A 15203-nucleotide genomic window follows, 5' to 3' on the forward strand; every position below is an offset into this window, starting at 1 on the left:
AGCCTTATGAAAATTGATTTGGATGAATTCAAAGATTTGACTTCTATGCCAATTGACTTTGTTATTCCAGAAAAATTTAGTGACATGATTGAAAACATCAATCTCTTATTATTTTTTTTTGCAATTTGTAACGAATAAAACGCGGTCTCAACTTGAACATTTTAATGTGAAGCCATGGATGCAGTTTCAAAGCTTGTGGATTCTTATACTCCAACACTTCAAAACTCAAGGTCAAGTTTTTTCCAACAAAGGGAGAATGATGCAGAGTATAAAAGGCTCAAGGAAGACTAAATTCAAAGAAGCAATGGTATTTGGACATTGGCATGATTTCATAGAGAAACTGGTAGGAATTTTATATAATTGTGTTTCTAGTATTATTAGAGTATTATTTTATGATTATTTTTATGTTTTGTAGGATTTTTAGGTCAAGGGTATTTTGATAATTTTTATTATTGTTGTCATGGGCTGTAGGGGTTGCCCATGGTGCGTCTTGTTGGTTAAGTTATTTAATTAGGTTTTATTTATGTTTCTTGTTTCTAATTTAGTTTTAAATTAGTTTTAGAAGTTAAAGATATTACAATAGTTTCCTTTTTTGGTTATAGTTGATTTAGGAAATCTCCTAATTCTATATGAAGCCAGCTAATACTTATAATTCAATAGAGTTTATATTTTAGAGATTTTTTTTTCGAGTTTTGGAAGCTTCTCTGGATTGTGTGATTCTACCCTAACCCTAGGTGTGATGCCTAAGGGATTCTAAGAGTGATTCCTAGATCTATCTTCTTTTTCTTTTTCTTCTCCTTTCTTTATTTATTAAATTTTAGCACTTTCATAGCTCTAACAGTGCTGTCCCTATTCGTCTTACATCAATAATAGATTAATAAATTGCTAGTATTAGTAGAATAGTTATTGTTAGAGACTACTCTCGGTGACTAAATTGAGCTTAACCATTGTGGGAGCCGAATAATGGCAGAATCAGAAGGTGCGTACCTTAGAAGACTGATATTAATCGGCTGTATCCTACGGGAATGGGAAGTCGAATATAATATATGTGCCGAATAAGTGTAGATCCTTAGAGCCGGATAAGAGAAAGGACAATGATTAAAAAGTAGGCCCTGGCCCCGAGGATCAAAAGGAACAAGTATAAATACAGGAACAATGGATTGAGAAAGGTATGTAAGAATCATTTCACTTAACTTAGTAAACAAGCTATCCCGAGTGTCTGAACTAACTTGTTTGTCGAAGTGCTAATTCCGATACCCCCGACCGGAGTGTTTGTATCTTTTTAAGTGACTAGCTGAGGATCACTAGCGTCTCCCAGGATCTGAAGAGTATTTCCAAACCATTTCTCCACAATTGGCGCTGTCTGTGGGAATACTCAAATACACCCATGGCAGGCGTGATTGAAGATCCTCCGATAGCCACTGACGAGACCGCACAGAGAGATGACCTCACTCCAGCAAATATGCTCGGAAAGGAAACCATCGCTGCAAGACACGCCTTAAACTTCGACTCACCAACGACTTCAGCACAGGAGACAATACAAGCGGTCATGGAACAAGCAAAGCAGAATGAACAAAGGCTGGAGAACATGATCGCTGAAAATGAACGTCTCCGTCAAGATTTGGCCCTAGAAGTAGCAAAATCTAGAGAAGTCGTGCGCCAAGATCCCGAACGACCTTCGAGGGTAGGTAGACAACGACCTCGATCCCGACCAAAGGATACCGATAGCGACTCCAACTCATTACCCACGGAGCTCAACAAGAAGGGACAATCCGAAACTTCCAGCTCCTTCGAAAAGAGTCTACATACAAGGAACAAGCACAGACGAAGCAGTTCAGACGAAGAGGACTAGCATGATCCTTTTGTCCGACGGATTGCAAGGGCGTCCCTGCCTAAGAAGTTCAGAGCTCCGTCATTCACTTTTTACGACGGAAAATCAAACCCCACTGATCATATCCGTCACTACAAGCAGGCCATGACATTGCATGCAGACAACAAAGCACTCATGTGCCGCATATTCCCCAGCAGCCAGGGGCCATTAGCTGTCCGGTGGTATTACAAGCTGGAGCCGGCTTCGATCAAAAGCTTCTATCAATTACAAAAATCCTTCAGGGCCAGGTTCATCACCAACGAGGTACAACCGAAACAGGCCGACTCTCTCTGGGCTATGCAGATCCAGTCAGGAGAAATGCTCAGAGCGTATTCAGCGCGCTATTGGGAGTGCTTCAACCTCATCGATGACGCTTGCAACGACTCCATGGCCATCACTGCCTTCAAAATGGGACTACATCCTGACAGTGCTCTTCGCAGTTCCCTGACCAGAAGACCCCTCAAAACAGTCTGGGCGTTGATGAAGAAAGTTGAAGAGTATTGCAAAGTGGAAGATGATGCCTTGAGAATAAAAGCCGGACAAATGTCTAACAAAACGGCCCCCCTTGAAATTGCTCAACCAATAAGTTCCGTGCCACCTCCGAGCCCTGAGCCATGGTAATGCGCTACACGAGACAAAAGGCGGGACTCTCATCGATCAAGCGATCAATGCTCCCACTGGATGAATGAACAACTGCAAGTCGACAGTAGGCGCTTGAGGCGTGCCGACAAGAAGTACACAGAGTTGTCAGAACCAATCATTGCAATAATGACCAAAGTTCAACACCTCCCATTCTTCAAATGGCTGTCAAAGATGGTAGGGCCACCCGACACGCGAAGAAGGGATAGGCGATGCGAGTATCACAAAGATCACGGCCACGAAACCGAGAGTTGTTACGCATTAAAGGATCACCTGGAAGAATTGGTGCAAGACGGTCGACTGCAACAGTACGTGACAGAGGGAAAGCCAATCAAGGTATTAGCCTTGAGGCAGGACTCACCTCCACTTGGTGTGATCTATATAATCTACAGCCTTCCTGCATCCCCAACTGTGCACACAATTCAATCGCATCCAATCCTCCAAAAGCAACGTATTTCGACTGAATGGCCTAGAGAAACTCCGACAATTACTTTCAATGACTCTGATCTTAGCGGCACAACAGCCTCCCACATCGATCCGTTGGTCATCAAATTACGCGTAAATCGGTTCACCATTGAACGCATTCTCATAGACCCAGGGAGTACTTCAGAGGTTATATATTACAAAACTTTCATCAAACTCGGCTTCAACGAGTCAAATCTATCTCCGACGCCTTACCCATTATTCGGCTTTAATACGAATCCCGAGTACCCGTTAGGGAAGATCATACTACCTGTTCGAGCGGGCTCCAGAACGGTCGAAGTAGAATTCCTGGTCGTAAAGCTCCCTTCGCCGTATAATGTCATCATGGGGCGAACCTGGTTACATATTATGAAGGCCGTTCCAAGCACTTATCGTCAGCTTGTGCGCTTTCCGACAGCCCGTGGCATTGAAGAAATTCGTGGCTCCCCACAATCGGCACAAGTAGAGATTTTATGAAAACCCTATCACTGACCCGACTTGTGGGCTTTGATACTTGTATATATATCACTTTTGCATTGCAAACCATTTTTCTTCGTCACTCAATTCATTTCTCAAAGCCCCCCTTTGGTGCATGACACCTTAGGGCCGATTAAGCCTCCGGATTCGGAGCGCCCTTCGTGGATATCACGATTGGCCAAACTAAGTCTCCAGATTCGGAGCCCCCTTTGGCGCATGACACCTTAGGGCCGATTAAAGTCTCCAGATTCGGAGCCCTCTTTGGTGCATGACACCTTAGGGCCGACTAAGTCTCTGGATTCGGAGCCCCTTTTGGGGCACGACACCTTAGGGCCGACTAAGCCTCCAGATTCGGAGCCCACTTTGGTGCATGACACCTTAGGGCCGATTAAAGTCTCCGGATTCGGAGCCCCTTTTGGCGCATGACACTTTAGGGCCGATTAAGCCTCCGGATTCGGAGCACCCTTCATGGATATCACGATTGGCCAAACTAAGTCTCCAGATTCAGAGCCCCCTTTGGTACATGACACCTTAGGGTCGATTAAAGTCTCCGGATTCGGAGCTCCCTTTGGTACATGATACTTTAGGGCTAATTAAGCCTCCGGATTCGGAGCGCCCTTCGTGGATATCACGATTGGCCAAACTAAGTCTCCGGATTCGGAGCCCCCTTTGGTACATGACACCTTAGGGCCAATTAAAGTCTCCGGATTCGGAGCCCCCTTTGGTGCATGACACCTTAGGGCCGACTAAGCCTCCGGATTCGGAGCGCCCTTCGTGGATATCACGATTGGCCACATTAAGTCTTCGGATTCGAAGCCCCTTTTGGTGCATGACACCTTAGGGCCGATTAAGACTCCAGATTCGGAGCGCCGTTCGTGGATACCACGATTGGCCAAACTAAGTCTCCGGATTCGAAGCGCCCTTTGGTGCATGACACCTTAGGGCCGACTAAGACTCCGGATTCGGAGCGCCCTTCGTAGATATCACAATTGGCCAAACTAAGTCTCCGGATTCGGAGCCCCCCTTTGGTGCATGACACTTTAGGGCCGATTAAAGTCTCCGAATTCGGAGCCCCCTTTGGTGCATGACACCTTAGGGCCGACTAAGACTCCGGATTCGGAGCACCCTTCGTGGATATCACGATTGGCCAAACTAAGTTTCCGGATTCGGAGCCCCTTTTTGGTGCATGACACCTTAGGGCCGATTAAAGTCTCCGCATCGAAACGCCGGTTATGGAGCCCTATCGGCGCAAGATGTCTTAGGGCCGATTAAGACTCCAGATTCGCAGCGCCTCTGACGCATAACACCCTAAGGCAGATCACACCTCCGAATTCGGAGCACCCTTCGACACAAATAAAACAAAACAAAACATGCCAACATTCGAAATAAGGTGCTTAGCTAAGCATATAAAAACTCCAGAGTAAGACGCAAATGTTCGAAATAAAATTTTTATTTGATCAAACAGTTGTTACATAGACGTAATCCGCGTTCAAACATTACAATATCTATCTTTAACTTCTAAGGCAAAAAGGGAAATTAATCACGTTGATACAGCGGAGGCCCCGAATCAATGCACGTCGTTTGGAAGGCCTCCGCGGCTCAAAATGCCTTGATCCAACCGTGCCCGAATTAGCGTATCTCTGGACCTCCCTCTGATACCATCGACAATGTCAAGGCCAAGATCCAAGACAAGGAAGGTTAAGGGCAACGGTAGTTGTGTCTCCTTTCGGGGTGATCTGCTTCGACGACTTGGAGGCTGACGTGCCTCCCGTTTCTTTTTTAACGACCTACCTCCCACACTGGAGAATTCTCCGCTGTGATCCATTGCGGCATAAAGCTTGGCCAAAGTTCGAGTTTGGCTGATTAAAGAAACTCTGTTTTACATCCACAATATTATATAACCCCACGCAACAAATGATTAATGAGGTCACTGGCACGAATAGTCCATTCCATTTATTTTTAAATGTTGGCAATGACCCCGAGGCAATTTCATTAACGCCAAAACCCCAAGAGACGAACGTCGGTTGACATTCACCACGGCCTAGGTACCCTAACGGCTTTTTGGAACACATGCACTAACTGGAACAGGGGCAACGCTATCAATCCAACCGGCCAAGCATTTAGACCCCGCGCCGACTGGAATTTGCCACAGCCACTCCACATACTGGCTTTTGGCCTCTTAAAATTACAGTGGCCACATTCAAGAATAAACAGCCATCACGATTTGGCCGACCCCGCTTATAAGCCAGCGTATCAACTATATGATCAATGTTTGTACATTCATTCAAACATCCATGTAATAAAACGAAACACGTATATACCGAATACGAACTACGATGAAATATTTATAATATAACGTTTCTATTCAATCCAACAATAAATTACATAATTTTTATTGCGATTCAACCTTACAATGCGTATTCTTATACGGCGTCACCCTCATCCTCACTTTTCTCGACTTCAAAAGCGGAAAATAGAAAATGTTTACTATGGTAGAGTGGCGATGCCGAATCAATGCCTGACGCTCGAAGAGCTTCCGCGGCTTGAGATGTCTTGATCCAACCGTGCCTAAATCCACAATTCTCACATCGGAAAACCTCTTCGACAAGCTTCTCCTTGGTCTTTTCAATTCCAACTTTTCGGCCTTCATGAAAACCTTTTTCATAGGCCCTCCCCTTCGCAGACTCCATTGCAAACATACTCGCCATCTCACGATCAGCGAGCACGATACTGATGAGCCGACTGGTAACCCTTTCCTTCACAATTAGGTTTCTCTGCCCGGCGGGTTGTGCCTGAGCCGCCCTGGTCTTCCTTAACTCACGCTCAGCCGCCTCCGCGCGAGCTTCCAAACTTCGAATACGTTCCTCCTTCTTCTCCAATTCTCGACGGGCATCGCGCAGCCACATGCCAATTTCATAGGTAGTGTAGCCCCTTCACCGCCCCGTGAAAGCCTTCGCGAAATACGTCATAGTCCTGGTGACCTACCATTGACTGCTGAACCTCAGGAGGAAAAATTTGTTAAGCAAACTCGACCGCTACATTTGGGTCTCGAACGATCAAATCCGCCTCTGTCATGGGTCTATTCTTCACAAATATCGCAAAGCTTAATGGGTATGGATTCGCGTCTGATCCCCTCTCGACTCGAAGTTGTGGAGATCTGCCCTGCGACTGCTTGTCCCGCCTAGGTGACCTGCTTCGACATCGAGGAGACTGGCGCCTCTCTCGATCCCTAGAACTCCTACTTCCTATGCGCGAAGGTTCACCACCTCGATTCATGTCTCCGTCCAGCTCAGCTAGCGTCCTCGCTTCCCCTCTAGTGTTAAAGAAGAGTTTGTTCGACATTCACACAATAAATCTTCCTCCAAGAGCTGGAGTCAACTATTTACTAAGCTCATAAAGGTTGTACCTTTGTTCATTTATCCTTTACAGAGGCAGCGCCCTCGAGGCAATCTCATTAATTGAGAAAACCTCAATCGTCCGGTGCCCGAATGATCATGCACCGCCTAGGGCAAGGGCAGATTCATCAATCTATTCGGCTTAAGTGCCCCAGACGGCTCATGAATCGACTCTTCAAAATTCTTAAGGTCGTCTCATCCGGCTCCCGAATGGTCATGCACCACCTGGGGCAAGGGCAGATTCATCAATCTATTCAGCTCAAGTGCCCTAGACGGCTCATGAATCGACTCTTCAAAATTATTAAGGTCGTCTCATCCGGCTCCCAAATGATCATGAACCGCCTGGGGTAAGAGCAGATTCATCAATCTATTCGGCTCAAGTGCCCCAGACGGCTCATGAATCGACTCTTCAAAATTCTTAAGGTCGTCTCATCCGGCTCCCGAATGGTCATGCACCGCCTAGGGCAAGGGCAGATTCATCAATCTATTCAGCTCAAGTGCCCCAAACGGCTCATGAATCGACTCTTCAAAATTCTTAAGGTCGTCTCATCCGGCTCCCGAATGATCATGCACCGCCTGGGGTAAGGGCAGATTCATCAATCTATTTGGCTCAAGTGCCCCAGACGGCTCATGAATCGACTCTTCAAAATTCTTAAGGTCGTCTCATCCAGCTCCCGAATGGTCATGCACCACCTAGGACAAAGGCAGATTCATCAATCTATTCGGCTCAAGTACCCCAACCGGCTCATGAATCGATTATTCAAAATACTTAAGATTCATCAATCTATTCGACTCAAGTGCCCCAGACGGCTCACGAATCGATTCTTCAAAATTCTTAAGGTCGTCTCATCCTGCATCCGAACGATCATGAACCACCTGGGGCCAAGGCAATCCCACCAACCTATTCGGCTTGAATGCCCACAATACTCGGCATATGAGTGACAAATCAATATTGTCATAAGATATTCAATCTCTGAAAGCTCAAACACAGCAATGATTTTATCCAAAGTAATGAAAGGCAAAACATTCTTCATTAACATAACTTCACAAACTGTGTACAAGTGGTGGTGAAATAACACGGAAATTTTCATTAATAAATTGAGCGCAAATAGTAACCAATTTATACATAAAAACTACCCTGAACCAACAAAAGTCTACCGAATAAAAACTTACATCGGAATTAAAAATACTTAATAAAATTGAAATGTCTCCCAGATCAATCCTAGGGGTCAGATTAAAGTGGCTCAACGTCCACTTGCTCGTAGGGAATTGGCAAGGCCAATGTAACTCCAGCGGCAGCAAGGGCTTTGAGCCACCCATGTTTGAACCCCCGATTCTCGAATTTGAGGACTTCATCTACATATTCCGTGTAAGCGGCACTTTTTCCTGCCTCAAATGCCGCACAAGCCTCAGAATCAGATTTTTCCTTGGCCACCTTGAGTTCCTCTAACTGAACCTCCGCCTCGGCAAGCGCCTCATTGGCTAACTTGAGCGATTCTTCGCTCGCATCTGCCCTACTCTCAGCGTCAGAGCGGAGCTGTACAGCTGAGCGAGCCCTCTCCTACTCTGCTTCAGCTCGTGCACTCTCCATTGCGACTCTCATCACTTCAAACTCGGCCCTACTCTTTTGACCGTCCGCCTCCATTTGCAAACGGTCAATCCTGCCAAGGGCATGTAGGCGGCGGCCTAGGTCCGCGATCTGGCCAACCGTCTGCAAAACAAGTTGGGATCGTCAAATACCTTAATGAAAACAAATTCAAGAGAATTTGAGATGGTCACTTACCAGGAGCGCCGACTGCGCGGATAGGGCTACGACCATAACATCTGGTACGGCGCGAAAGGCTGCGTTGTCAGCCGACAAGGAAATTGAAGCCGCCAGGCTCAACGCCACGGCTGGATCCTCAATGGTTGAAGTGTCAGAAGAGATCGGGGTATCTTTGATCTTTGGCCGAACAATAAAAGAAGCAACCACGTCTGACTCTTCTAAACGAGACCGTTTGGAAGCAGGGCTAATCTCCAACCCAGTCTCTCCCTCGGCATTACGCTTTTTGCCCCGCTCCTCCGGAATCAGCCGTTCGTCAATGACCTATTGTTCAACCTCTTTCCTCGTTTCGGCCACAATAACCTGAGTCGTCTCTTCAATAACGGGTATGAAAATTTTAATCAAGGTGGGCTCAGAATGGGCGGCTTCGGCCTTCTTTCGAGTAGCCATTCGCTCGACATTTTTCTTTCGCGCCATCTACGTAAGGCTTTCCCCAGCCATACCTTCGGAAAAATCGCAAGGTAGGTCTCCCAAATTTGCAAAAATATCTCCAGAAGAAAACTCTGCCCGACCCGAAGTGGATAGTGAAGGCTGGTTAAGTCCGGCAGCCTCGAACGCCGAGCGTATCGCCTCGTCGACCTCTTTGGCCTCCTCAGCGACCTCTCTGGTTGGTTCGGCAATTACCTCTACCACCGGCTCCGCGTCTTTTCCCAAATCCGAATCTTCGGGGCCAATTTGCCTAAGGCTCTTGAAGTTGGGAAAGAGAAGAGCCAAAAGGTGTTGATCGCCAGATGGAATTGGAATGCCGTCTGCGGTCGAAAATGTAGTATAAGTAGGTTCGTATCGGAGGAGTATGTGAGCAACTCTCCCTTGTTTTTGTACGTTTAGACGGCCGAAGTATTTGAGTGCAGACTTAATTTCCTTAAGGACTGCGTCGTCGGTTAAGGGAAGAATCTTCTTTAATCTGTTACCTGCAAAGAACAAGGGGTGATTAAAGGAAAAAGGCCGAATAAAAGGCAGATCAACAAACACAAGGCGTTACATGGCAATCTGGATCACCCTTCCGTCTGGGAATAGGGTCTAGGCAGTCTTCGCCTTCACCGAACTCCCAATTACCTCGGACATTGACCCTTACGTCATCAACTCTCTTACCAGAACTGGCAAGCATGGTTATCAAGTGATGGTCAGTGTCCTTGGCCCTGAGAAAATATCGCCCCAGCCGACCGGAAGATTTGGCCAAAACATAGCAGTGCCGAATCGCCGGAATGCCACGGTTGATCCTAAGGCGTAGGTTCAACTCTATTACCCCCATGATGATTCGAAAGAAATTTACGTTGGGTTGAGAAGGAATCAGACTCCAATAGCGAAGGACGGCCCTAAGCAATGGATGTAGGGGAAAACAAACTCCGCTCTCCGATATGGATAAGAGAGGGAAGACGATCATATTTTGATCCTCCCTCTCCATATCAAGAGTACTGTCCGTTACAAGAGATAAGTGAACATCGTCGGGAATGGAAAAGTGTCGCCGGAATCCAAAAATACGACCCTCAGAGAGGAGGTCTTTCAAGTGTTTAGCCATTTTCGCGGGGATTGAAGGTTCCACTAAAATCAAAATGACAAACAGAAAATAGGATTGCAAAGAAGAGAGAAGAAGACTTACGAGGAGTAAATGGGGCAAGGATAGACGGAGAAGAATTGCAAAAAATGTGAGTCAGAGAAGGGATACCCACTGGCGGTCCAAGAGTCTCAAATACTCGACAAAATGTGCACTTGAAAGGACTGAAATTGCAAATCGCAATAAATGCGAGACGCATGAATGAGGCGGTAAAGTGTAATGATAACCGAAAAGGTGTGCGCGTTCTGACATCTGTATTGGGGTATGCAAAGCCGTCTGACCTATTTTGACTTTTCCAATTCAAGACCAAACACGCCGATTAACTACTGTCAATGGGGAGTTCGGGGGGCAATTGTGGGAGCTGAATAATGGCAGAATCAGAAGGTACGTACCTTAGAAGACTGATATTAATCGGCTGTATTCTACGGGAATGGGAAGCCGAATATAATATATGTGCCGAATAAGTGTAGATCCTTAGAGCCGGATAAGAGAAAGGACAATGATTAAAAAGTAGGCCCTGGCCCCGAGAATCAAAAGGAACATGTATAAATACAGGAACAATAGATTGAGAAAGGTATGTAAGAATCACTTCACTTAACTTAGTAAACAAGCTATCTCGAGTGACTGAACTGACTTGTCCATCAGAGTGCTAATTTCGGCACCCCCGATCGGAGTGTTTGTATCTTTTCAGGTGACTAGCTGAAGATCACTAGCGTCTCCCAGGATCTGAAGAGTATTTCCAAACCACTTCTCCACAACCATGAAGGGACTACATTGAAGCATTCTCAACCTATGCAAAAACTTTAAAGAAAGACTTTAATGAGGTTAAGATAGATGGAATAGAAAAAAGGTGAAGATGGTTATAAATCTCGATTTTGTAGCAAATCTATGAGAATATACTATAAAAAAAGTGGTAATGGTTTCCTTCAATGGTTTGTCCCCTTGAGGCAAGATTAAGGTTTTATTTAGTGTAGAAGATGATGAACCAAAAGGTTGATATATGTGCTTGGTCATTAATGTTTGAAAAGGCCAATGGTAAACAAAAGTGGTTAATTACCTTTTTGAAAATTTTAAGACTTACAAAAATTTGTATCACAGATGAAGTGGTTTGAGCTTTTCTTGTAGAGGTCTAAGGTTAACTTTGGATTGAGATCACTGATGAGATGGGGACTGGCCAAGTTTGGTCACATGGCTCGAGTAAGGTTAACCCTTAATATGTACTAACGATCTATAGCATACCTGGGAATAACTAGTTCTTTATCTATCACATTTACTATTGGAAGGTGCATGTCAAGGCTATTTGAGCCTTCTCACGACTTCCAGATGCTGTCAGCCTGGATCTTTTCAAATTAATTCCAAGCCTTAATGGCTTTGGGTTTTACAGGTTAATACTAGGCCTCAGAATTGGCTTTGGCTTAGGCTTAGGCTAAATGTTAATTGTGGGCCAAACAATTTTCTTTACACTTCAAGCCTATTATTGTTTATTGTTGTTGGAGATTAAAGTTTGGGTCTTCTTCTGCATTGTTAATGCCTTATTTTTATTTATTTATTTATTTTTGTTTTTGGACCTTTACCTAATTTGTTGTTCATGGCCCAAAATAGATAACTCTTAATTGATGGCGCAATTCGTTGTACCAAAAGTGACCATTAACCGATATCAATAGTGTAGAATCCATTGCCACAAATTACCAGGGAAAATCATGTTGGACATCCTCTAGGAACCAAGCATCACCACCATGCTGGATGGATTTGATCATTGCCTAGACAAATAAAATTCAACTCGAAGTAGCTAGGCTATGGCTAGCCCAAAACATAAAATTTACAAGATATCCTTCACTGGGCCCTATCATTTTGGATTTGCAAAAGCCATGTTGGTAGGAGATCAATAATTATTTGAGCTTTTAAATCCATTTTATTTAACAAATGTCACAACAATTGCATACTTTATTTTGGTTTAGAGTTGTTTTCGTCGCCTTAGAGACAATTGTTTCAACACTTTGACCATTCCTAAATTTTGAGAGGTTGAGTTTTGTCCTAGGGAAGGCTTTAGAGTGATTTTTTTAAGAGGGGTTCTTGGGTGGCCTAAATTTTGAGAGGTTGAGTTTTGTCCTAGGGAAGCCAAGTTGAAAATGTTTGAACCTAGGAGGGAGTGAATAAGCCAAACCTTAATTTTCAAAATTCCAATTTTAAAATTACCATGTTGACAAGTCCAATTTCACATCAATTGCAATCCAATCAATCCATTCACATCAAACTATATATAAAATAAAATAGGAAGCAAGAGATTTGAATTGAAACCCATATAAAAGCCCAATTTTGTAAGTGAAAAAGACATGATCCCCCCAACACCCAAATTGAAGCAAATGATTACAAGACTTAGTATGAAGGAATTACAACCCTTACTCAGGTTTACCTAAATCTTTTGAGTCCATCATAAGCCTTTTCAATGCTTGATCTACTATCGAGCGATGGTCAAGTGGACCTTGCTTGCATTTGAGTGTTCAATCCACTATTGAACATTGACTGAATGAAAGTTGTAACAAACCTAAAGCTTGAACCATTTTTGAGCTCTAGACAACTACAACTTACAAGATTTTCCAAGCTCAAGTAGTAGTTGAGCAAGCTCCAAAAAACTCAAATTTCAAAGTCCAAAAAATGGGTTGGCGCTTGAAATTAAGTCCATTTCAAAATTTATTTTGCAAGGGTTCAAATGGATCATCTACGTAAGAGCAACAGAATGGGAAGCTTGCATCGACATCAGTGTGAAGACTTGATCGCATCACAAGATTTTCGTATAGGACCTTCATTGCACACAAGAACATTCGAGAAACACGATTACTTGAAAATGAGATAAGATCTCTAGATGATTTCAAATGAATGAATGCGATGCAACATATGAATACCATTGATCTCATGAAAGAAGTGTGTGTGTGTGGCTCTTGGAGTTCAACCAAGGCTAGACTTAAATCCTGGTAGTGATCGATATGGCTAGACCTACAAATATTCAAGATTACACCCGAGAAGTCACACCATTAGTTGAAAACTAAGAGCTGCATCAAAATTTCTTTAACCCGTGTTCCATAATTTCAAGGTAGCATTAGCACTCTTCCAATTTGGTGATCTTCACTTCAAACTCGTTTATGGACTTAGAATCCTCACCATCATCACAATGAGGGTCATTCTCTCTATCATCATCCTTGAAACTACTCGCATTGTCCCAAGTGACGGTATACACCTTTTTTCTTCCTCTTCTTGCTTTGGTGCTCTTAAGCGATGTGGTCATATTATACTTGACACTCATAACACTGACTTCCATGTTTGTTTCCATTTTTTTTCTTGGTTTTACATCCATTTTGAGCTTATCATTGCCTTTGCTCTTTTGAGTTGATTCCATGAGATTAGGCGGCTTCTTTCTAAAAAACCTTTTGAATTGTTTTGTAAATGAGGCTATAACTTGAAATCAAATTCAAACTCATCATCAAACTCTTGTGTTCCCTTGTGAGCCATTAAAAGGGACATCATTATTGGGCTTCTTGGATCGCAAAGTAGCCTCATAGGTTTGAAGATTATCAACCAAATGTTCCAAATTGCGATTATCAATATATTAGATTTCCTCAATTGCAATAACTTTTAGTTGGAATCAATTTAACAATGATCTCAAAAATTTTCTAACCACCCTGGACTCCAAAATTTTCTTACCCAAGTTGAAGCTTAATCCAATTTTGAGAGATGGTCAAGTGGACCTCACATGAGTTTTGAGAGTTCAATCCACTGTCAAATGTTGGCAGAATGAAACTTGTAACAAATCCAAAACTTGAGTCACTTTTGAGCTCTAGACGACATCAGCTTGCAAAATTTCAAACCTCAAACACTAGTCAAGCGGGCTCCAAAAACTTTGAAAATCTCTCTAAATTTTTTCTTTAACTTAAATTTCAAAGTCCTAAAAAATGGGTCGGTGCCTAAAATTAAGTGTTGTGCAAAGATTGTTCTACAAAGGTTCAAATAGATAACAGAATGGGAAGCTTGCGTTAACGTTAGTGTGAAGACTTGATCACATCCAGTGTTGTAAAAGGCACGCCTAGGCGCAAGGCGCAGGCTTTGTGACTGAAAGGACCCAAGGCAAGGCGAGGTGAGGTAGATGAGTTGCGCGCCTTGTCGAGCCTTGGGTCAGGTGCGAATAGGTGCAAGGTGATGCTTAAGCATGCCTTTTGTATTTTTTCCCCCTCGATGCTTATTTGATGGCTTTGATCTGAGTTTGAATGGGGCCAACTATATACGATTGCAACTCATACAACTCAATACCCAACAATCGATACTTAAAGCCCTAAAATCTATTGAAAAAATGTGTCGCGACTTTGTCTTCTTCAGTCTGCAGCTCATCGTAACTTCGTCTTTGGCTTTAGGTGAGTCTTCTTCTTCTTCTTCTTCTTCTTCTTCTTCGTCTTTTGTTTCTTCTTTTTCTTCTGTTTCTTCATCTTCTTTGTCTTCATCTTTAGGTGCTGTCGTCTTGCCTCTCTATTTTTTTTTGCTGCTTTTTTATCGCCACTGCTGTTGTTGGTGTTTTTTTTCTTTATTTTCTTCTTCTTATTTTTCTCTTCCTTTTCTTCTTTGCTGGTGTTGTCGTCTTGTCTCTTTATTTTTTTTTCTCTTCTTCTTCTTTTTCTTCTTCTTCTTCTTCTCATTCTCCTGCTCATCCTCCTCTTCCTCATCCTTCGTTGCTCTCTGTTTTTTTTTCCTTCTCTTTTACCTGCTACTATTGGTCTATTTTTTTTCCTTGTCTCTGATAGGAAAAAAAATTACAAATAATTAATTAATCATACAATACATTACACTGAAATTATTTTCCATTTATTAAATTTATTGTGTAGAAAATGGCATCTAAAAGTAATAGAAAAGATTCGACGTGGCAACATGCCCAATTGGTAGAGCCCAATAACTTAAACGAGTTTGAGTGTAATTTTTGTGGTTAAGTATCAAATGAAG

The sequence above is a fragment of the Camellia sinensis genome, chromosome 9, assembly GCF_055761805.1.
Source record: "Camellia sinensis isolate YWXY chromosome 9, ASM5576180v1, whole genome shotgun sequence".
In the NCBI taxonomy this organism is placed as follows: Eukaryota; Viridiplantae; Streptophyta; class Magnoliopsida; order Ericales; family Theaceae; genus Camellia; species Camellia sinensis.